At 35.5% G+C, this 25,601-nt stretch overlaps 1 long non-coding RNA gene across 1 annotated transcript in view; it reads right to left on the bottom strand.

Annotated features, from left to right (window-relative positions):
• Nucleotides 1-926: 926 nt before the first annotated feature.
• LOC138923898 (uncharacterized) overlaps nt 927-25,601 on the bottom strand; it is a 37,438-nt gene continuing 12,763 nt past the window's right edge. The window contains exons 3-4 of the long non-coding RNA XR_011438183.1: nt 8,355-8,500; nt 927-2,494 (exon numbers count right to left, since the gene is read on the bottom strand). This is a non-coding gene — a long non-coding RNA (uncharacterized lncRNA). The remainder of the gene's footprint in view (nt 2,495-8,354; nt 8,501-25,601) is intronic.

A 25,601-nucleotide genomic window follows, 5' to 3' on the forward strand; every position in this document is an offset into this window, starting at 1 on the left:
AGAGTGCTAGCCTTGCAAGTAAGGCGGAACAGACTAAACAGCCAGCTGTCACCCAGGAGCATCTGTGCAAAAGGTCTCCACATGGCTCAGCAAGACTAGCAGATATATCACTGTATGTCTGGACACATATTAGTATTGCCCACCAGTCAGCCAGTGTGCAGCTACACAGGAGATCTGTATATTTTCCTTTATTAAAAAATGATTGAGACAGTGTCATTTTTTGTCTAGCATCATCTTTCATGTACCTAGCAACACTCTTTTAATATGATGGATATTTGAAAGCTTTATCAGAAAAGGCTGGTTGCCTCAGATCAAGGATTTTATCTAATTTAGTTCTGAAGTTGCTTAAGGCAAATAAGTTGATGTCAGGTTTTTAATTTTAAAGCTACATTCGCATTGCAGATAGACTATTTAACAGTTCACATAATCAATAAAATTACTGCTGAAGCCAAGGATGTGTTAATGAGATACTCTAATATCTGAGTAAGTGGTTTCCTTCTGAAAAGTTGAATCATGTTGACTTGCCTGTTTGTTTGTTAATCACAAGAAATCATCTTCTTTTGATGAAAAAACAGCTAAATGTTTCCACAAGTAGTTGGCTCCTTGCACATGACATTAATTTCCTCTTCGGGACTAACATATCCTGATAAGTGGAAATATTCTACCCCACTCTCCCCACCCTCCCACCATAGAAATGAATGTGCAGATCCAAATTCGTGTAAACTGGTTTAACACGCTAATTCATTACTTGCCAAATGCCAGTGAAGAAATATTTTTAAATGTCTTGAGTATTCTACATACCTACAAATGGGATGACATGAATACTGAACTAATAAAAAGTGAAAACTGCATTTTTAAAATATTTTCTTTTCAGAAAGAAAAGATGAGAGTTTCTATTTTTTATTAGACAGCACAGTTTTATACTATATATTTTTAACAGCTTTATTGAGGTATAATCAGCACCAAGTAAACTGCACATATTTAAAATATAAAATTTGATGTATATATTTGATATATATATATACAGACTTTATTGTTTCTTGTTAAAAAAGTTAAAATGAATAAAGAAGAAAACTATCAACTATATCCATAGTATTATAAATAATCACAATTAAAACTTTAGAACATGCCCTTCCAAGTTTTTAAAAATCTGTTTATATACATGTATGAATAAAATAGATACATGCTTCTACTTCTATCAAATTGTCAACAAACTGCATCTACTGCACATACTTTTCCCTCTTTATAACTAAAGTCTTCATGAACATTTTTCCATGTCATTAAATATCTTCCTAAAGATGATTCTTAATATATATAATGCATATTTATGTTTATCAGTAGTAAAATAATTATAAAATGAATGATGAAGAAAATAATCACCTATAACCATAGAAATGACCATACAAATAACCACTATCACAACTCTGAAATAATTTTAATCTACATATATGAATTACAAATAGAGAGCAGCGTATATACACACACACTTTTATTTTTAGTAAAATAATAATCAAACTACATGTATTATTTTATACCCTAATTTTAAAGGAATTTTAATGAGTATTTTATACGTTTGCAATGTTTCATTTTCAAAAAGTTAAAAAATACAGAAATGAATGAAGAAGGAAATTATCATCAATAACTCTGGTAATACAAATAGTCACTATTAAAACTTTCGAGTAATATCCTTCTGGAGAGAGAGAGAGATAAATCTGGATTATTATTTAAACTCTATTTGTAATCTGAATTTGATATGAACATTTTTCTATGTTATTGAATATCTTTTAAAGAAATAATTTTAAATAACAGAATAGTTCTATACTACGAAGTACTTTTGACAACATTGAGTGTAATAAATTTTTTAAAATATTGTCAATTGTATAGCTGAATTTTTCATCTTAAAAAAATGTGCAATCCTTTGATTAGTAATAAGATGAAACTTTCTTTTTCAAATGCTCATAGACTTTTTAAAAAATGTCTTACTTATTTTGCCAGTTGTCTATGCTACAAGTATTTTTCCCAGTTTATCATTTGCTTTTATGGCAATATTCATACACAGAAGTTTTCAACATTTTCCTTTACAATTTTTTCCTTTGCTTTTATGCTAAACCTAAATATTTATTTATATGTTTTTAATTTGTTTCATTTTATATTTTTAATTTTTCACATCTGGAATTTATTTGGCAAGTGATGTGAGGTAGCCAAGCACCCTTGCACGTGAACTTGAAATGGCATCTTTATCACATAATAAATTCTTCTGTCTGCATTTGAATTTAAAATTTGTGCCAGTGGAGTGCTGAAAGCTGCAGTTCAGTCTCCGCGCCTTTGCTCCTTTTGTGTGTGTCTAGTTTAATGTGGCACTGATTTAGGGCGGTGCTTTTTTTAACACCCCATAAAGTCCTGTTATTGAAGACTTACATTTTGATCCATATACACACATATAGTTATTTTTCCTCTTCAGATTTATATTTTCTTTTAAAGCAATACAAGCTTTCTGTGGACAAAAAAAAATGTGACTAAATAAAGGTGTAAAGAAGCAACAAAAATTATTTTGCTCCCTCTTAATCTTAGTATTCAACAGCAACCGCTGACCGCGCTTTGGCATATTTAATTCCATGATTTTTTTTCACTTCCCCCCTTTGTCGAGGCTACAAGACAGGTAAATAAAGGTTTTTAAGTGATTTCATAATGATGACTTTTTAATTTTTCCATTGGAGCTCTAAATTGTTTCATAGCAATGAAATTTGTTGTTTTTCTAATGAAGTCTGAAATTTTAAAGAACCTAAACGTACAAACTCATACTCTGGAAACAGAAAACAAATATGTTTTCTTAAATTACTCATTAAAATGGAAATTCTCTATTTCACCAGCGGGTGGCAATCTCAACATATACACGACCTGGTATTTTCAATAGGACTGTTTCATGCAAAGAAGAAAACTATCTAAAATGTCTGACAACCGTAACTCCAGCAGCTGTTTGTTGCCCTTTAGTTGTTGTCATTAAAAAAAGAAAAGGAGAAACCTGCAGGAATAATCACAAGTGAGAACATTGCACAAAATGGAACGAAATTACCTTGGCTTAATGTGGGCTCGGTGAAAAGAAAAGCTTTGTGTTAAATATCATTCCTCGTGTTCTTGCAAAGATCACAGTGTTTTAAATATCTCCAGATAGGACTAAGAGTTTACATCAAACAAATATCCTACGACTACATGAATTACAACTATTGCTGAAAAACAAAACAAAATGAAAGTCATGGAGAATGTAATTGTGATGGGAAAACAGCAAATGTGAATTATCAGCAAAACATCAGAACACGTAGCTTAGCCACCACTAGAGTTACAGGCAGTGGTGCCGGTAGAAGGCTTGCGAGGGCAGGAGAATCAGCACAGGCAAGTACTTGCAAATAGCAGTCTGAAATTGCACTTATCTCTGATTTTAGAAACAAAAATGAACATAAAATCAAAGTAATTGGTTTTTTAAGAGTGAAATTCAATAATCCCAAACATCAGATCATGAAAGAAAGCAGTTCTTGGCACTTTCACTGATAGTTTTGATCTACATATTTATATACTCAGTCTCCAAATCAAACATACTATAAATATGGCAATTTCTTTTATTTTGTAGAGAAATCACACTCTTTTTTTTTCAGAGATAGAGTCGCCCTGAGCTAACATCTGTTGCCAATCATCCTCTCTTTTTTCCCTCCCCAAAGCCCCAGTGTGTGGTTGTATATTCTAGCTGTAAGTCCTTCTAGTTCTTCTATGTGAGCCATGGCCACAGCATGGCAACTAACAGACAAGTGGTGTGGTTCCATGACTGGGAAACAAACCTGGGCTGCCAAAACGAAAGTGCCAAACTTTAGCTACTAGGGCATGAGGGCTGGCTCACCATACTCTTTTTTGCACCGGTAACTCAAAATAAACTAAATAGCAAAATTACCTGAGAGAGAGAGGGCAAAATTACCTGAGAGAGAGAGGGAATCTTTGAAGTGTGAGGCAGGCTAAAATTGAGAGGAGTCTTAGCAGCAAAGTTGTAGAGTTTGTCTTCAAAACAACTGCATGCGCTGAGACAGATGGGGCTTTGAATACTCTCTGTCCAACCCAGTCCTCTCTTACCAGCCATGAATCCTAGTCCCTTGGTTATCTGCAATTTTAATTCCAATTTCCCACCTGTTTCTATTCCACAGCTCTGGAACTTCCTAAGCCCAGGGGAGAAGGGCATAGTAAGAGTTTGACTCAGGATTCAGCAGTATTGAGACCCTCTGGCAAAGTGGTAGGCACTCCCTCAAGCTCATAAAGACTGAGGAGCCTCTAGGGACAACTATTTGGGGAAAAAAAAAAAATGGTCAGGGGACCAGGCCGGTGGCACAGCAGTTAAGTGCACATGTTCCGCTTCGTTGGCCTGGGGTTCACTGGTTCGGATCCCGGGTGCAGACACGGCACCACTTGGCAGGCCATGCTGTGGTAGGCATCCCACATATAAAGTAGAGGAAGATGGGCCTGGATGTTAGCTCACGGTCAGTCTTCCTCAGCAAAAACGAGGAGGATTGGTGGTAAATGTTAGCTCAGGGCTAATCTTCCTCAAAAAAAAAAAAAAAAAAAAAACCAGGACAATAAAGCTGACCTAGAAACAAAGCCACAGTAGCTGCAAGAGTAAGGATTCTAAAGTGTGGTGCATCTGGATGGTAACTACCCCCAGTCCAGGCTCCGGGACTCATATTAAAGCTTGACTGTATCTAGAAATCTAAAAACTGCAAACCTCTCCAACAGCACCTACCACCAAAGAAAGAGACATTCTCATCCCCTGTACCATCCAGTCTTTTCAACCATTTCTCCTGCTTTTCAGACCCTCCTTGACCTGCTTCTTGTTGTCAATGTCGTTCTCACAGTGTAGATTCCCATATTCAAACTCAATATTCTAGCACTGAGGAATAAAGCAGGGTTTCTATAAGCTGGACAGTTTTTCTCCATTAACAGAACACAAGATTCCTTTAGCTTTTTTGGTATTGACCTAGAGCTTTGAGTAAATATTTATCATTTACTGTTTAATATGAGCAGCACTAAAATGGGCAGTTCTCCCTCTTAAACCCTATGTGAGCCACATTCAGCAATCTGAGGGGGATTAAAATCACCTCAACAGGTGATGATAGATGAATTAACCCATGATCAAGTGCCAGAACGAGCACTGCAGATTCCAAGAGCGTTAGTAGTTGACAGTCAAGGAGTAGCTATGGCAGACAGGACTTAACAGCTAACATTTATTGCTTATTCGGTGCCGGGCTCTGACCCATGCTCTCTTAGTAGCATGATCTCATTTAATCCTCACATCAACCCTGTGAGTTAGATGCTATTATTATCTCCATTTTAGAAGTGAGGGAACTGAGGCTTAGAGATGTTCAATAGTTTATCCAAAAGGACACATTAGGAATTGGAAAGATCTGGTTCTTGAACCTAGACAGCCTGACTCCGTTCTGCGACGCATTCTCCCTACACAGCTGTGGCATCATCAGTTTCTCAGTCATGCCCAAAAAATCAGAGGTGTCTCATTTAGCTTAGTTCATGGTGGCTGCTTTCTGATCTTCAGGGACTCACACTTCTAGGCTCCCTTTTTTATGTGAAACCAGGTAAGCTGGCCATAATGAAACAGTCTGAAGCTTTGTCACATCTGAGTCCACTGCATTCCTGAGGATCCAGCCCACGTTGGCAGGCTAGGGCTCCGTGAAAATGAGCAGCATGAACATCAAAATAACCCATAATGGAAGATTTATGAAAAGAGCTGATATTTCGATCCATTTTTGATTTGGGAATAGCAACACAGATAATTCAAAACTGTTTACGTCTTTTCACTCAAATAATAAGCTAGACAGAATGCATATTGTGTGCAAGGTGCTGCAATAGATGCTATGCTTATTTACTGCGGGGCTTTGGGAGATGTTTATGGATCTTTAGAAACAGATATACTGCTTACGATTTTTCACTGTGACTTAAGATTTTTATTCTAAGCACACAAGGCTATCGTGAGCAAGGTGAGTATGGAAAGTACTATATACCATCAAAGGGAAATACACCAAAAGGACAAAAACCTCTCCCCAAAATTAGTTGAGACTGTTTACATTAATTGAAAGCCAATAACTCTAGATCTATCATGATCTTATTCACAGCCTCAAGAGGACAGTGCTCTGAATAATGATAAAGTAGAAAGAGTTCCTTCTACACTAATAAAATATCTGGTCTTTCCATACTGTTCTGAGAGGGGGAGCAAATCAAAAACTTTGTCAACAAACATGAATAATTCCTACTAGACTAATGAAAAGTGAAAAAAAGCTACCAAGAAAAAGTAGTTTTATGTTCTTTGTTAAACAACTTAAACATTTACCTAGACAAGTACGTACTATATTTAAGGGGGCAAATTCTGCCTCAAAAGGAACCAGCTGGCCATGAAATATAATCTCTTTAGCTGGATGGAAGATAAACAAAGTTTAGTCCTTCGTGCAGAGCATGCAATGAAGACAGAAAGCACACTGCCTGGGATTTGTCCAGAGCAGGTGTCAGCAGCCTCTGTGAGACGGCTGCCAAGTCTTTATTTATTCATTCTCTCATGAGCTGGAGGAGGGAAGGATTCTAGGAGCATCTTCAGGTCACTCACACACACATGCCCAGAAGGGGATGCGCTCTGAGGCGGCTAGGTTAAATCTATACACTGAACAACACCTGGTTTGTGTTAGCCACTCCACCAAAAATGTGGAGGAAGGACACCTCCCCCAAAGAAGCTCCCTTTCCACAGTTGCAGGGACTGCTCCTAGGGCTTCTTTAGAGTCCTCCAGAATTTCCTTTTATCGTGCACATACTCTTAAGATAGACCACATTTATTACTGCAAAAGCCTTAGTGAAACTGAAAGACAGATAATCCTGGAGCATAGTTACGATCTTATGACCCGAGGGAAGAACAAATCAGTTCTGCGGTTTATCTGGTCCCACGGTGTGAGTGTGGGGGCAGAGTGGCAGGGAAAAGCGAAGAGAGTTGTTGGTTAGAAAAGGAAGTAGCTCCTGATTTTCTTGCTGTTCCATTGTTATCCGTTTAAGATCTCAGAAGAAGGTGTAAGAGATCAGCTCTGAGGCTAGAATACCATTCTATAAGCACATTTTACATGTATTTATGCTACCAAATGGCTCAGTAAACAGGAAAAATTGGGTTCTGACCAGCAGCAGCACTCCGTATCCCGGATTTATGGGAACAACAAACAATACAGTTTGGTTTACCCTTAGTTTTCTAGCAAACAGAATTTTTTTACTACTGTTCCCTACTCACCAGAACTAAGTGGAGCAATGTAATTATTAAAGCTTTCCGGGTCATCATAATAAATAAAAAGAGTCTAAGGTGCACTTGGATCAATTAAGGAAACATTTACTTTTTCTATTTTACTCCCATATATTTCTTTCCTTTCTTTTTTTTTCAGTTTGATCCTAAATAAATTTTCCTTAGTCTATATATAAGAATAGAATTATTATGTAAGATTGATGACAGAAGACTAATTAGAGACCTTTAAAAATTTTTATAAATTAATACATTCTGTAATCAAATAGAAACTCACAGCCACCTTCAGACTCTCTACAGTTGGGAGTTTTTAGCCTGTTCTCTCTGTATCTTCCATATCCAATCATATCTTTAAAACATTTTGTGGTTGTTCTTGACTACCCAGTATCCGTCTCCTGATTCTTTAAGCTAAATTCCACTTTTCCTTAGCAAACTATTTATTCACCCCCAACTCTCAATCTGTGTATTTTGAGTGGCACACCATCCAGGTCCCTGGCTAGTCAGAGCAACAGATCCCCTAAAGATTGAGTCAAGGACCACATGACTCAAGTTGGTCACATTACAATGGCTCCAAGGATTTGTGTGGAAACTGCCAGAGAAGGCAGTTTCTCTCTTTTCCTCTGGACTTGAACCTTGGAGAAGTTAGGCCAAGAGCTGGCTTGAACTTGAAGCCAACACAGGGGATAATAGACTGGAGAGAGATGGCAAAACTAAGTCCTGATGATATTATTTGAGTCCTGTATTAAACCCCTAGATTTTCTGTTACAAGAGCCAATATATTATTTTTCTTAAGCTATTTGGAGTTAACTTTCTTTTCCCATGCAATCAGAGGAGATCTATCTGATACAGAGACCAATTGGGTTGCTTCTTTTTACCATAACCTTTTTGTTTCTACTCTTTAATATAGTATATTAGATATTTAACAAAAATATCATATTTCCTTGACTAAAGCATACTTTTTTTCACACTTTGTGTCCAAAGAAACTTTCAGGAGTAAGTTGTGATACAGCTGGCATTGCCTGCCCACAGACAAACTTACCCAAGTAAAGGAGGAATCTTGCCATGGAGTTGTGATCCCGTTTTTGGCATTAGGTGTCCCACACTTTGCAGCTGCTTGTTGACTTAAATTCAGATTCCAATTTTTAACTTAAAATTCTTTCAAAATGATTACATCATGAAACAGCACTGAAATGAAACAATATTGTGATAAGAAAAGGTAAAGATTACCTGGCAGAATCAGGCAAAGCAACAAACGCAATAGAAATTGCCAGATCTTTTTAATAGATCATCAAATTTTCAAAGCTAGGAGAGATTGGTGCCCCAAAGAGCTATCTGTCAAAATCTTTGGCTGACTTTCAAGAGAAGCCATTTAACTTCCAGAAATACATAATTCAATTAAAAATAAAAAGAAAGTATGAGTTTAATCCAATAGGAAATGCAGACAAAATCCCAGTGCTCTCCCGTGTTATACTATCAGAGTATCGAACCCAAATGTGTTAAAGAAGTTAGTCTTCTAGGAAGTATTTTCCGTTTATAGTATATGACTGCCCATGGGAGAGAATGATTCGAAGAGCCCTAAGACTCCAAATATGGAGAAGAGTTAGATTGAATCTTTATGAAACGAAAGATAAAATGTAATTGTTTACATAAATTTATTAACATACAGGTACTAAATTTTATTTATAGATTCTGGTTTCAAGATGCAGACTAACACATGCTGATATCACTTCCTCACACATAAAACCAGAGAAAGAAAGAAAGAAAGAAAGAAAGAAAGGAAGGAAGGAAGGAAGGGTCTTGATAGAAAGGAAACTTTTGGTGGGCATGAAACAGTGAGGTGTCATTGAATGAAAGACTGACAGCCATAGCAGTGAGCCAAAATCACAGCCATAAGATTAAGAGTCATCCACTGTGTTGGAAGCTATCATAATTGGGGGTCATTATTGAAAGGAAATCTTTGGGGCCTTTACATCTGGAGCATGTCACAGCTGCTGTGCTAAGAAGTCAGGACACGCATCCTGAAAGAAAATCCTGCCCTTGCTATAGCCACATCATGTTGTATCAGGAGAACTATGTCATCCCCACTGGGCGTCAATCAGGATACCATGCAGGAGACTGCCACAGCCCAGCATATATGCAGGGGAATTCTGTTACAGAAGATGAATGTCTAAATAAGATTTACTAATCCCACGGCAATACCATAAAAGATTGTCAACAAACTCAGGCCCTCAATTCACAAGAAAGAACTTACACCTGAGGAACTGAGTTAATAGAAGTGTCTTCAAAGAATATTTAATTCTGTAGGAGAGATAAAGCAGGGAACTTAATCAAATACATAAAAACAAGAACAAGTGGTTATGAAACAAGAATAAGTAGTAATAAAAATAACCAGTTAAAGCTTTTAAAAATGAAAGATACACTCATTAAAATATAGAACTTAATAAATAGACTGAAAAATATATTGGATCTACTGCAGAGTAAATTGGTGAGCTGGAATACATTGCTGAGGAATTTTTTCAGAACGTAAAACAGTGGTAATGAGGTGTAAACTCTAGAGAGAATTTTAAGAGACATAGCAAATAGATTCAGCAGTTCTAATGTCTGACTTAAAGAATTCCCATAAGAGAATAAGAAAGACAAAAAACAAATAGCTATGGTTGGAGAAATAAAGGCAAAGAATTTCTAAGAATTAAATGACAAGATTCCTTTGTTGAAAGAGCTCACCAAGTGCTAACAGAAAAATCATTCAATGAGAAAAAATCCAAGTCTAGAAACATCAGAGTAAAATTTCAGACTTGAAGGATAAGAAGAAAACCCTTCTATTTCTCCTCCTCTTCAGTGTCATTGAACAATGGACACAAGTGAGTGCCCAGATTTTAGTTTCAAAATTCTATCTTCCTTTAAAAGGAACTCAAGATCCTTGAGGAAATAACTGAATTCAGGATGGGAGCAAGAAAGTGTGCAAGATGACCCTGGAATATCTTGGTGTGCCAGAATGTAAGAAGGTACTTAAAGAATAACTGGGCATGTCACAATGTCACAGAAGCCAGCTTTGAAGGACTCCCCCCTGGCCAAATCTTGAACAATTTAAACATTAAAATAATGATAGGAATTGATTACAACCCAGTGAACAAAATAGAAATTCCTGTGTTGATACACACATACATATAAGGGTGCTGAAAGCAAGCTCTTCCTTAGTAGAAATCCTGTTAACCAATGCTGAAAGACGGAAATAGAAAATTACCCTATAGAAACCATTATAGAAGTAACTGATCTAGATGGGCATAGTCAAGAGATGCTAAGTCTCCTGAGTTTGATGAAGAACAGGCTATCAGTATAATCTAATATCTTCTTCCAATATACCTAACAATTACAAAGGAGAAAATGATGACATTATAATGGAGAAATCTTGTGGAAACCAACATGATCAAGGTCAGCATCATCAGAAGAGGGTCAGGTAGACACTATGTACCTCCAGATATTAGAAACTGAGAAGAGCACAGCATCATTTCTGTGGTATTCCTACCCAGTATGCTAGGTGTAAGTCTGAACACAAAGAAACATCAATTAGACCAGGAAGGACATCCTAAAAACAAATGTCCTATATTCTTTCAAACTCTCAAGATCATAAAAGACAGAGACAGACTGAGGAATTGCTTCAGACTGAAGGAGACTAAAATCACATGACAATTAAATACATCTTATCCTGAACAATAAAGGGGGAAAAATGCAAATACATATACACATTGTTGGGATATTTGACAAAATCTGAATGGACTCTGTGGATTGGATTGTAATCTTACCTCAGTGTCAATTTGAGTTTAACATTATCTGAATTAAATTAAAAATTAAAAGAATTCTTTTAATTAATTAAATTAAAAGAATATAACTTTGAAAACAGAAATCTGTATTCAGCCAAATTTATACCAAAAAGTGAAATGAGACACTTTTGTACGTAGAACTCAGTTTACCATTCATTGGCCGTCCTTGAAATAATTGCTAATAGCAAAACACCAAACAACTCCAAATAGATTAGAAGGAATTAGTGATATGTGAGAAGCATAGAGGGCTAGTAAATCATCATGGTTATATCCATACAAGTAAAGTTTTTTTTTTTTTTTTTGAGGAAGATCAACCCTGAGCTAACATCTGCTCTTTTTGCTGAGGAAGACTGGCCCTGAGCAAACATCGTGCCCATCTTCCTCTATTTCATATGTGGGACACCTGCCACAGCATGGCTGGATAAGCAGTGTGTAGGTCCACACCCGGGAATCTAAACTGGCAAACCCCAGGCTGCTGAGGCGGAACATGTGAACTTAATCTCTGTGCCACAGGGCTGGCCCCCAAGTAATGATTATTTTTAAAACTTGACTTCAATGAAAAACTGGAACTACAATCCCAAATGATAGAAAAATTAGTCTTAGTAAGGCAGTAGTTAGGGACTACAGGTGAGTAAAAAAGAAAAAAAAAAGGATGCAACAACCCTAGATTCTCGTCTTTTAAGCAGTAAGGTGGAAATTGAGACGCTAAGTAACTTCATAAAATATAAGTTTAAGTATATGCTAAAAATGTGAGGATAACAGAGAAAAATAGAAGCATCAATCTATAATTTTTAAAAAGTTAAAAACATGACTCACAGGGGCTGGCCCCGTGGCTGAGTGGTTAAGTTCGCGCGCTCCGCTGCAAGTGGCCCAGTGTTTCGTTGGTTCGAATCCTGGGCGCCGACATGGCACTGCTCATCAAACCACGCTGAGGCGGCATCCCACGTGCCACAACTAGAAGGACCCACAACGAAGAATATACAACTATGTACCGCGGGGCTTTGAGGAGGAAAAAAAAAAATTCTTTACAAAAAAAAAAACGTGACTCAGAAATACAGAAAGAACATAAACATTTATAAACTTTTATTTTTAAACATTTTGAAAATGTTAGAATAAAATCGATCCATTGGATACTATTAAGAAAAATTATCCAAAACTTGGAAATAAGGTAGCACATCCTTTCAGTGTCAACAAAGAGCCAAGATCTACCCAGGGATAATTTAAATCAGGGCTCTGCAAGCTTTTTCTGTAAAAGACCACAGAGTATATATTCTTGATGTTACAGGTCACCGGGTCTCTGTCACAACTATTCAACCCTGCTGTTGTCACACAAAAGCAGCCATAGACAACAAACTAATAGGAATGGTTGAATTTGGCCCATAGTGGGCCAGATTGCCCTGCAGGCTGTAGTTTATCAAACCCCAATAGAGAGAAATATACTTTGTTTGATTCACTGTTTATTATTGATTAAAGGTCCCAGACTGTGTGAGTTTACATATTTAGTGAATTTACAAATGCAAATTTAATTTACATATTAACTTGCACTTTTTTTTCCAGTGGAAATGTAAATAATTTTTGTTAGAAAATATAACCTCAAAGTTATGGTTTATTGCCCTGTAGAACATTAACCAGTTTGCTATTTCACCCAGAAGGTTTATTCTAATAACATTTAATTAAATAGGTATAAATACATAGCTCCTTAAAAGTTCTCTGAACTTGTCTTAATATCTTACTGGTTCCCTCATTAATAAATAAGTTGAATAAAATCTTTGACAAGTAACCATTTTTTATGAGAGTCACGATTTTACGTTTTTGAAAAGTATACTTTAGTAATACAAAGTATACTACGAGGCAAAAAAAAAAAATGGGGAATAGTTAAATAAAATATCTAAATGTAAAAAAAAAAAAATGGGGAGAGTTATCATTTATAATAGACACAAATCTATAAATTAACATGTAACTTCAAAGTGTCCAGACTCTAGTCAAATAGTAAAGAGCAAAGTTAAGCACTGGTACATTTCCCTAGATTATAAAGCAATCTATGGATCGTCCTTTGTGTCCCCTAGCATGACATGAAAGGATATACTTTATTCTGCCTTATTTCGAAGTTTGGGGGAAAAATTTAACAGGAAGAAAAAATGGAAAACCCCTTATTTAATGTAACATAAAAGAAAATCAGGGGAAAAAAATGAGACATAATAAATTGAAAATTCAAGATGAGAGCAGAAATAATTCTAAACATATCAGTAATTACAATAATATGAATGGACTAAATTCTCAAAATAAATTTAAACTAAGCCTTTATTTAAAAATTTAGTGTTATAGACATAAGACACACCTTAAACAAAATGACATGGGGGCAGGTTTTAAAAAGTAGGAAAAAACATACCAGGCAAATTCTACCAGGCACTATCAAGAAACTTGATAGTGTCAGATAAAAAAAGAATTTAGGGCAAAAGTCATTAGAAATGAGGGAATGACTTCAGTCATATAAAAAGCCATAAAATGTTAATCACCAATCAATATAACATTTATCAGAAAGAAAAAAAATATTCAGAACTCCAAAGAGAAACTATAATTTTACAATTATAGCAGGAATCTTTAAGATGCCTGTCTCAGATAGCAAAAGATCAATCAGATTCAAAATAAGTGTGGACAATGTGTGAATAACACAACATTTGTTAATAGATATAAATATATACATGTTTCTATGTATATACTTATACACATACATACACACACATTAGTGTATGTGTAGATATGTATACATATATATATGAATACATACACATGCACTCTCAGAGAATAAACATTCTTTTCTAACATAAATAAGAAATTTACAATAAATAACCATGTGCTGCCCACAAAGGAAGTTTCAACCAAATACAAAAAAAATGATACTATGCACACCATGTTCATTGCCCACAACACAATGAAATTAGATATATACAACTAAGATAGCAAAAAAAAGGTAAAAACATGTGAAATAACCATAAATAGAACATTTATTTTTTTGGCTTTCAAAACCATCATTACATGGATAGTGCATTTTATAATTGATGGCACTTAAAATTGAAGAAATGTAAGTCCAAATCTCTTACTCGCAATTGCAACACCCAGGAAGCTCTGAAAATCTAAAGTAACTTTTAAATTCATTCACCAGCAAAATATGATCTCATCTGAAATCATTCAGTAGCAAAAACTCTTCTGAATTGACAAGAAGCCTTTGAAAGACTTTATTCCACAGAGTGTGAATATTCATATGTTGGTGGCAAAAATAATTAACATTTTTAAGTAAGCAGTGCTATCCTAGGCCCCTCTAGAAGAAGTTATATGATAACATGGTATATGAATTTATGTTATTATTCTGAAATGTAAAAATTTTTGAACTCCAAAACACACACCAGACCTCAAGTAGTTTCTGCAGGGATTGTAGACCGGTACAGTATTTCTTCCACATTCTGAACCTAAGAGTAAAGAGTAATGAGGCAAGCTTTTCAGCTCCAATGTCTTTTTTCTAGCTCCTAAAGCTTCCCAATCAAGTATTTTTCTGCAGAATTCCAAGTTTATGACTACCATAAAATGCAAACTTAAACTATTTAATTGTTTCTTTCTTTTCTTTCATGAAGAGAATAATGGAATGCAAATATTTTCCCTTGCGTATGGGCAGAGTTTGAATATTAAGAAAAAGAACTAATATTTTGGTTGTTAGTGATTCAGCCATTAAGGATAAGGAGGCATCAAAGTTTATTGTGGGGGAAAAAACAAGAGAACTAAATTTGAGGAAGAGAAAGTACCTGTGATGGAAGTCTGGATAGAAAGGAATGGATTTCCCTACACCTTCCCCCCATCCCTGGCTAAAAGGAAGTTGGAAAGAGATGAGTAAATGAAAGGTGGGAACAGAAGGCACCCCGGGAGCTTTGGAGCCCAAGAAGAGAGCTTGCTGCCTGGGACAAAATAAGTGGGTAGACCTAGTTAAGAACCACTGCCAAGAGCACTATTCCAGGGCCCAGATGGTGAAGGGTAGATGAGTACGCAGGAGCCTTGAGTGAGAGTGTTACTACCCCAGTTGATTTGCACTTTCAGAACGAGAAAGGGCTTAATTAGAACCCTGTACTTCACTATTGATTTGAGCAGTGATGATGCCTTGTGGGTTATAGAGCTTCTGAAGCCCTGTCTGCATAACCCATGGAGGAAATCTCCCTCCTGATGGTGATACTTCAGGACCCTAAACCCAAGACAGAAGAGGTGAAATCCTGGACAACCAGTGTGGTAGTCATGATGGGGAAACCACTCCTTGCATTTCTGCTTCAGGGGAAGGGGTAGAGAACTGAAGAAGATTTTATTTCATAAGTGGCCTAAGACACTGTCTTATGTCAGAATGATTTGCGAACATATAATAATTCATGCCCCTAGTATTCCAATACCTCTTATATTGATAGTTGCTATCAGAAGTGTGGGTAGTTTTAGTTTAGGAACCAATCTACAGACTTTGAAATAAAAAGTGGAACAGCATATCACATTAAAAATGACTACAGCATATGTAACAGATTTAATATAAAAACAGGTTTTGTATAGGCACTACTAAAACAAACAAACTACAACAACAAACCCTGGAGCAACTTCTATGATCTTCTAGCCCTATTTCCTACGTTGAGTGGGCTTATATCTTAAGCCTGGAGAGGAAGGAAGCACTTTCATGGACCATCATTCCACCCATTCAAATCTGCCTTAATTCCATCCACACCTGAATTCATCCCTTCCTTAAGAGTTTCCATAAGTGACTGAGCCCCAGGAAGCATTATGTTAGATGATAATTTTCAAAAGAAGATAAAATCATGACTCTCATACAAATGTAAAATTAACACATGTCAAAGATGTTATTTATCCCATTAATTAAATGAGGGGCCTATTTCAATGGGTTCACAAGGAGACCTCAAGGAAGACACACTTATGAAACTGGAAAATTGAGATGAATTTGCGAAATTCACTTTTCTACAGAAGGGAAAATGTTTTCCCTCCATTAGATAGAATTTCTTTGCATGTCTATAGACAAGAATTATTTGCATTGCTGTCCATTTTCTACAACTTAACTTTACTCTGTGCAGAGTAGTAAAACAGCTCAGTCAGAGACAAAGTTGCATATCCCTAAGGGTTCAGATAATCCCCAAAGGCTCTAGCATTGCATTAAATATATAGACAGTAATCTCCTTTGCTTATTCTAAAGTCTTAAATTTCCCATTACAAATATTACTTGAATACAATTTATAAACTGTCACAGCTCTTTCAGCAATTCTATAAGTCAAGTTGAAGGGTCTGTTTTAGAGGAAATGTTTATCATTCATGTGGATTATAATAAAATGTCAAGGCTTTTGATAATTGTCAAAGTATCAATGACAGTGAGTAGGCAGAAATGCTAAGTTCCTGTTCTGATACTTAGTAGATATAGTTTGCAAAAACTTAGGCAAAGCTAAAGACGGAGAGAAATATTTTGTCAATCATTACATTAAAAATAATGCTCAATGGAAGAAACACCTTGATGGTCATCAACAGCAATGTCAATAAATATTTTTCTACGTGCTACAATGTTTCTGGGTAGAACTAAGATCAACGAAGTATTTGGTTAATTCTCAAGAAAACTTACTGAGAAAAAAATGTGGCAAGGAGTTCAAACTCTATTAGAGATGTTTTAAAGAGACCTGGGCCACACAAATTGTCATTCTTGAAATATTTTTTGCATTCTAAGACAAACAAAAATATAGTGAATCAAATGCCAAAGGTAACTGACATATTAACTATAGACAAAATACGGGCACAATAAAGTTTTCCTTTAATATATTACATATCACATATGCTGAGGTCTTTTATATATAGCACAAAGAAACCCAGCCTGCTTTTACAATTTCAAATTATCACATCTTTGTGCAAATTTTATAGCACTGATATATAATTTTGGGGGGTTCTCCTTGGGATTTATTTGATCCCGAGTCTTTTGGTCACAAATAAAACACTAAATTATAATACCAGGAAAGTATCTGGTTTTTTAAAAAAAATATTACTTGTTGATATGAGAGAATTACATTACAGTGAAACGTAGGGATTTCTTTGTATATTTTTCCAAAGAAAGCTGGGGAAACTGCTTCCAGCTATTACAGAAAAGCATATATCAGAATAATCCTTTTGCCAAAATCAACCATAAAATGCATGAAACAACATTCTGACATCAGGGAGTCCTGACGGCAGGCAGGACCTGAGAAACAGCAGCCCTGGAGAGAAGGTAAGCACACTGAGGGGAGCCTCTGTGCTGCGTTTTCCCACAAGGCACCTGCAGATTTGCCGCAGAGAGAAACAGAAGCTAGACAGAAAGACGAACTTGGTTGGCAGCACTCTCACTGGGCTGAAGAGAGAGAATTTGGAGTTGAGGGCAGCCAAAGGGGTTAAGACTTGAGGAAGAAGGGAAAAAGCATAAAAGTGAGCCTGAAATTCTGCATGCAATTTCCCTGCAAAGAGTTTGCCATCTCCAAAACTGCGCATACACAAAGCAACACTCCTGGAAAACTAGCCAAAGGTAGTGATAATAATAAAGAGATAGGCAAAGATTTGGCAGTATGGTCTTGAGGATGGTGGATTATAATTCAGGGCTCACTAGAGTAGAGGGGATGTAAGGAACGCCTCATGATTCCACTTAAGACCATTGAAAGGCTATACCCTAGAAAGAAGAGCTATGCTCTAGGAATGAAGGCAAATTAGAACTAGACGAGTCCCATCAAAGTAAAGACTCCACTCTTGACTAATCAGGATGATCTGCCATATCACTACCTTCCTGTCAAAATGAAATTAAATTGTCTTTAGGGAACGGCATCATCATCTAGGACCTCTACAATTTTTCATTCAGGATGTGCAATAGTCCATCAAATATTACTAGAGAAAACAAGAAATTGGAACATATAACAAAAAAGTTGTGGAAAAACTTGAGAATAGAAATAGAACTAAATGTGGGACGGCCCGGTGGCTCAGCGGTTAAGTTCGCACGTTTAGCTTTGAAAGCCCGGGATTCGCTGGCTCGGATCCCGGGTGCAGACATGGCACCACTTGTCAAGCCAATGCTGTGGTAGGCGTCCCACATATAAAAAAAGTAGAGGGAGGTGGGCATGGATGTTAGCTCAGGGCCAATCTTCCTCAGTGAAAAGAGGTGGATTGGCAGCAGTCAGCTCAGGGCTAATCTTCCTCAAAAAAATAAATAAATAAAAAATAAAGTAGAGGAAGATGGGCATGGATATTAGCGCAGGGCCAGTCTTCCTCAGCAAAAAGAGGAGGATTGGCAGCAGATGTTTGCTCAGGGCTGATCTTTCTCAAAAAAAAAAAAAAAAAGAAAAGAAAAAGAAATAGAACTAAAGGTAACCCAGATACTGGAGTTATAATTAGAGACTTTAAAATAACAATGTTTAGTATATTCATCAAAATAGAGAAAATAATGGAGCATTTATAAGAAAACAGGAATCTACTAAAAAGAATGAAGTAGAAAGTGTATAGTTGAAAAAACAATAATTGAAATTAAGAATCCAATACGTGACTTTAAAAGATAAGACAAAAACAAAGTTTAGTAAACTGGAAGAGAGAAACTAGAAAACATTCACATGGAAAGTCAGAAAGAAAAGTCAATGGGGACAATTCGATGGGAAAAGAATAGTCATTTTAAAAGTGGTACCTCATAGCCACATGCAAAAGAATAAAGTTGAACCTCTAACTCAAAATTTACTCAAAGTGGATTGCAGCCCTAAATCTAAAGCTAAAGCTACAAAACTTTAGAGGGAAACATAGGTGTAAATCTTCCAGATCTTAGATTTGTCAATGATTTCTAGATATCCTACCAAAAGTACAAGAGACAAAAGGAAAAAAATAGATAAATTGGATTTTATCAAATTATAATGTTTGCACTTCAAAGAACATCATCAAGAAAATGAAAAAAACAACTCACAGAATGGGAGAAAAAATTAGCATCATGTATCTCATAAGGGACACATCCAGAATATATATAAATAACATTTACAAGTTAAGAATAAAAAGACAAATAACCCAATTTAAAAATGGGCAAATGATTTCAATAGATACAGCTCCAAAGGAAATATACAAATGACTGATAAGCACCTGATGCTCAAAATCATCACTCAAATGCAAATCAAAATCACAATGAGAAACCATCTCCTAGCCATTAATATCACTAAAATAAAAAGACAGACTATAACTTGTTTTGGTGAGTATGTGGAGAAATTGGAACCCTCATACATTTCTGGTGACATTATAAAATTTTGCAACCACTTTCAGAAAAAAGTTTGGCAGTTCCTCAAAAAGTTAAACTTGGTACTAAATATATGACCCAGTAATTCCACTCCTAGGTATACATATCCAAGAGAATTGAAAACATATGTCCACAGCAAAATGTGTACATGAACGATCATAGCAGCACTATTCATAACTGCCAAAAAGTAGAAACTCCCAATGTCCACCAACTGATGTGTCAATATAAAAGATGGTATATCTATACAATAGAAGAGCATTTGGTTAAAAAGAAATGAATTACTTCTACATGCTACACATGGATAAATTTTGAAAATACCATGCTGGGTGAAAGAAGCCACACATTGGTCATATTTTGTGTGATTCTATGTATACTAAATTTTGAAAGTTGGCAAAATCAAAGTGACAGAAAGTAGATTATCAGTTACCAAGGGCTGGGGAGGAAATGAAACATAGACTGACTGATAATGGGTACAGAGTTTCTTTCAGGGGTCGTGAAAATATTCTAAATTTAGACAATATTTAAAAGTCTGTAAATATAATAAAATTAGTATATTTACAACTCTGTGAATATAATAAAAACTACTGAATTGTCATACTTTAAAAGGGTGAATTTTGTGGTATATGAATTATATCTCAACAAAGCTACTGTAAACTTAATTAAATTAAAATTCAAAAATGAAAACAAAAATGAGAGAATTCAATGTAGATATTAGCTAAAAGAAATACTAGCAAGTGTTTTTCGATTAGGAAGAAAGTGATCCATATAGAAGTTTTGTGATATAGGAATTAAGGAAAAGCACCAAAAGTTCCAAATGTAAGTAAATCTAAAGTAACATTTGTTGATTTTTTGAATTTTGTAAATAATTTACAAGTTACTTATTAGAGTTTAAGGAATTTTTCATTTTGTGTAATTACGTATAATTGTTGTCCTTAAATTACAACTACACATTGATGTTTATCATACTTTTTTTTTAGCATTCTATTTATTTTTTTGTTAAGGTAACATTGGTTTATAACATTACATAAATTTCAAGAGTACATCATTATATTTCAGTTTCTGTGTGGGCTACATCATGTTCACCACCCTAAGACTAATCACCACCCATCATCATACACAAGTGCTTATTACCCCTTTCACCCTCCTCCCTCCCCATCTGCCCCTCTGGAAACCACCAATCTAATTTCTATATCTATGTGTTTGTTTGTTGCTGTTGTTTCTTTATCTTCCACTTATGAGTGAAGTCACACCATATTTGACTTTCTCCATCTGACATATGTCACTTAGCGTGATACCCTCAAGGTCCATTCATGTTGTCACAAATGGCAAGATTTCATCTTTTTTTTATGGCTGAGTAGTATTCTATTGTGTATATATACCACATCTTCTTTATCCATTCATCCACTGATGGGCATTTAGGTTGTTTCCAAGTCTTGGCTATTGTTAATAATGCTGCAATGAACATAGGGGTGCAAATACCTTTTCAACGTAGTGTTTTCATGTTCTTTGGATAAATACCCAAAAGTGGAATAGCTGGATCATATGGTAGTTCTACTCGTATCTTCTTGAGGAATCTCCATACTGTTTTCCCTAGTGGCTGTACCAGTTTACATTCCCACCAGCAGTGTATGAGAGTTCCTTTTTCTCCACACCCTCTCCAACACTTGTTATCTCTTGTGTCTTTAATAGTAGCCATTCTGATGGCTGTGAGGTGATATCTTACTGTAGTTTTGATTTACACTTCCCTAATAATTAGTAATACTGAACATCTTTTCATGTGCCTGTTGGCCATCTGTATATCTTCTTTGGCAAAATGTCTGTTTGGATCCTTTGCCCATTTTTTAATTGGGTTGTTTGTTTTGTTGTTGTTGAGTTGCATAAGTTTTTTTATACATTTTGGATATTAACCCTTATCACATATGTGATTTGCAAAAAGTATTTTCTGTGATTTAAAATATATGGAAATTAATAGATATCACAGCAACAGCACAAAAGGTGAGAGTTAATAGAATCAGAATGTTTGTGAGATCCTTGCATTGTCCAGAAAGTAGGAAAAGTACTAATTCAAGGTAAATTCTAACTTAATGTAGACAGTAATAATTCAAGGGTGCATGTTATAATCTATACATTAACCACAAAAGAATATTTTTAAATGCGTTACTACCAAGCTAATAAAAGCAGAAAGAGAATAACAAAATATACTTACTAATTCAAATAAAGTTAGGAAAGGAGGAAAAGAGGGAGACAAAGGCAAGAGGAAGTAAATTAAAATCAAGCCTAATATAGTAAATGTAAACACAAATATAATAGTAATTATATTAAATATAAATGGGCTATATACTCCAATGAAAGGACAAAATTATTCAAAACAGATTTTTTAAAATCTGTGTATTGCTTACTAGACACCCTCCTTAAATATAAAGAAACAAAATTTGAAAGAAATATATGGAAAAAGAGTGATATGCAAACACTAACCAAAAGAGAAGTATAGTAGCTATACTAAAATCAAATAAAGTAAACTTTAAGGAAAAAATAAGAAGAAGAAATTAAAAAAGACATGGAAATGCAATTTAAAGAAATAGTCAATTCAAGGGGGCCAGCTCAGTGGCATAGTGGTTAAGTTCGCATGCTCTGCTTAGGCAGCCCAGGGTTCACCACTTTGGATCCCAGGTGTGGACCTACACACTGCTCATCAAGCCATGCTGCAGCAGCATCCCATATACAAAATAGAGGGAGATGGGCACAGATGTTAGCTCAGGGCAAGCCTTCCTCAGCAAAAAAAGGAAGACTGGTAATGGCTGTTAGATCAGGGCCAATCTTTCTCACAAAAGAAAAAGGGGCCAGCCCAGTGGCATAGTGGTTAAGTCTGCGTGATCTGCTTCAGTGGCCCGGGGTTCACAGGTTTGGATCCCAGGTGCGGATCTGCATGCCACTCATCAAGCCATGCTGTGGCAGCATCCCACATACAAACAAAAGAAAAGTAGAGGAAGATTGGCATGGATGTTAGCTCAGAGCCAATCTTTTCCACCAAAAAAATAAAATAAAATAAATAAAAATAGTCAATTCAAAACTGGACTATAATAGTCTATATTTGCATGCACCTAGTAACAGAGTGTCAAAGTATGTAAATCAATAACTGAAAGAGCTAAAAGGAGAAACAGATAATCCACAATAATAGTTGGACATGTTAACAAAATTTAGTAATAATGACAGCAGACAAAGATATTAATAAGGATATAGAAGAATTGAATAACACAGTTACCACACTTGACCTAATTGAACTAAATAGAAAACTCCATCTAACACAACAGGATTCACATTCTTTTCAGGTGTGTATGAATCATTTATTAAAATAGACCATATGATCTCACATAAATTTGAAAGGATTGAATCAGAATAAATTATTTGACTAATATGTCATTAAGCTAGAAATCAATATACGTGGGATGCCATCACAGCATGGCTTGATGAGCAGTGTGTAGGTCCATGCCCAGGATCTGAACCAGTGAACCCCAGGCCACTGAAGTGAAGCACACAGACTTAACCACTACACCACTGGGCCAGCTCCTTAATGCATATTTTTTCATCTCTGTCTCTCAACTCATGCATGTGTCAGAAAAATTCAGACAAAGATGTAAGAACTTTATGATTTTAGCTGCCACACAAGAGACAGAGTTTAAAGTTTGAGTTCCAATCAAGTTTATTTCCTACTAAAATAAACAAAAAAGTCAGAACTTTTAGAAGACTATAACAGAATGTACAACATAACACTGACAATGTCCAGGATACTATATATATATATTAAAATGTTAAAAGCAGTCAGGAAAAAAATGACATTATTACACAGGGGAACAGTGGTTCAAATGATCACAGACTTTCCATCTGAAACTATGGAGGCCAGAATTTCATGAAACAACATCTTCAAGATGTTGAAAGAAAAAAAGTGCCAACCCAGAATTCCATATGCAGCAAATCTACCTTGCAAGAACGAAGGTGAAATAATGCCTTCAAATTTTAAAAAACTAAGAAAATTTGTCAGCTAGTAAATCTGCTGAAATGCTAAATAAAATTCTTCAGGTTAAAGGGAAATGATATCAGATGAAACCTCAGATCTTCAGGAAGGAATAAAAATACTTGGAAATGTAAATATCTCAGCTAATATAACATATATTTTCCCACTTAATCTCTTTAAAATACTTCTAGGCATTTAGGTTAAAAATTATAAAGTTTTCTTGCGGGACCTATAATGTATGTAGATGTCAACAAATGTGTAAATTACTATTTAAAGAATTGGTTGGGAAGTAATAGACCTATATGGTTGAAAGGTTTTTACATTTTATATGAACTAGTACATTATTAACTCTAAACTGAGGTAAAAAGTTAAAGATATATATATTAACCCCCAGAGCAACCACTTTCCCTGGGATCATAGTCTCCTAAAAAGCTTTTATTCATCTTTCATCCTGAATCATTAACCACAAAGTAACGAATCTAATGAAACTGAATAAATATAATGACACAATGTTTGTTGAGATGTTTTTAATTAACCCCCTTTAATTGGCACTTGCTCACAGCTGAGTTATGATTCTACTCTTGGTAAAATGACATATAGTAAAGACATAATAAATGCTAACTATTATTATTATTAGTGTTCTTAATGATGTTTTTAGAACACAATAATGTCATGGGTCACAATTTTTGAATCATTAAAGAAGAATCAATTCACACATAAGGGCACAGGTTTTCGAGCGCCCAGACTTGGGTTTGAGTTTCACTGACTATCTACATGAACTCTCGATTTATTTGTGTGTAAAATGAGAGGATTATAAAATTCACTTTACTGGGATATTTTGAAAATTAAATGAAAATTCATGTAAACTACTTAGTACAGTATTTGGCACAAAGAATGTGCTCAAAAATTATAGGCTATACTTAGTAAAGGAGTCTTCGGGTTGACAATACTTGATACATATTCTAAAAATTTATAATCCATGGATAATCACATATATCTACTCTGTACTAATCATAAGATCTGATTAACCAGAACATCCATTCACCAACCTTGGTGGATCACCATGTTATATAATCCCATTGTGTTATGAAGCATCCAGATTTTCAAACTGTTTGTTTTGTGTCCACAAATAAAAAACAAGATGGCTCTACTACCCTATCAGATGAAATAACAGCAACACAGATCAACAATCTCTTTGCAAAACTCTTGAGACCTGACATCTTTTGGAGTTCAGAATGTCTTGGATGGAAGAAAGTTGTAGATATCTCATATATCAACCCTAGGGAGGTCTGATAGTAGCTCTTAATCAAACACATAATAAGTCTTCAAGCATACATGTGAATATTGACACAAAGTAGAATAAACAAAGTCTTAAATTGTCCCAGATCAGTTCATGTCAGATCTTACCACTTAATGAGTTCACTACAATATGTGCCATCCTTTTTCCAGCTTTTAAATTTTAGAATTGCAAATAGGGGATTGTGGACCTGTGATAGCAAACACCTAAATTGCATTTATCATGCACCAGGCGTGGTGCAGATGCTTTAACTATCAACATATTTGATCCACAATAAGTCTAGCAAGTAGACACTATGATTAGCCTCATTTTACTATTGAGGAAACTGAGGCACAAAGAGGCTAAGTAATTCACCAAAAGTTACATAGCTAATAAGATGTAGGATCAAGATTCTGTTCCAGAGCTTCTTCCTTAACTACCTTGCTATGCTAGTCTCTGAAATCTAATTTAAGTCCTAATTTTCTGTAAAGCAACACATTTAAAGTTCATCCTAAGTAACAATTTCTAGATTCAGCTGGATATCAGTCAGTTTCTGGCCAAAGGGACCATCTGAACTATAGAAAAACTCCCTGCTCTGTGTGCACTCTGACACTGTGAACAGAAATAGAAAACCTTACTCAAATTACCAATATGTACAATATCCACCAACATGTACCAATAAACACATTTTTTTGTCTCTGCCATCCAGTGAAAGAAATAGCAGGGAGTGAGAAATTGGTTGGGGAGGCAAGGAGAAGGGAAAATAACGTGTGAAAATCAATAGACTCCCAAGCGGGTAGCCTTTTGTCATTCCCATGTGTTCATCGTGTCTCCTGAGACAACGAGGTGGCAAGTTGTCTGGGCTTGACTAGAAGTCA

Source organism: Equus caballus, chromosome 4 (genome assembly GCF_041296265.1).
Source record: "Equus caballus isolate H_3958 breed thoroughbred chromosome 4, TB-T2T, whole genome shotgun sequence".
In the NCBI taxonomy this organism is placed as follows: Eukaryota; Metazoa; Chordata; class Mammalia; order Perissodactyla; family Equidae; genus Equus; species Equus caballus.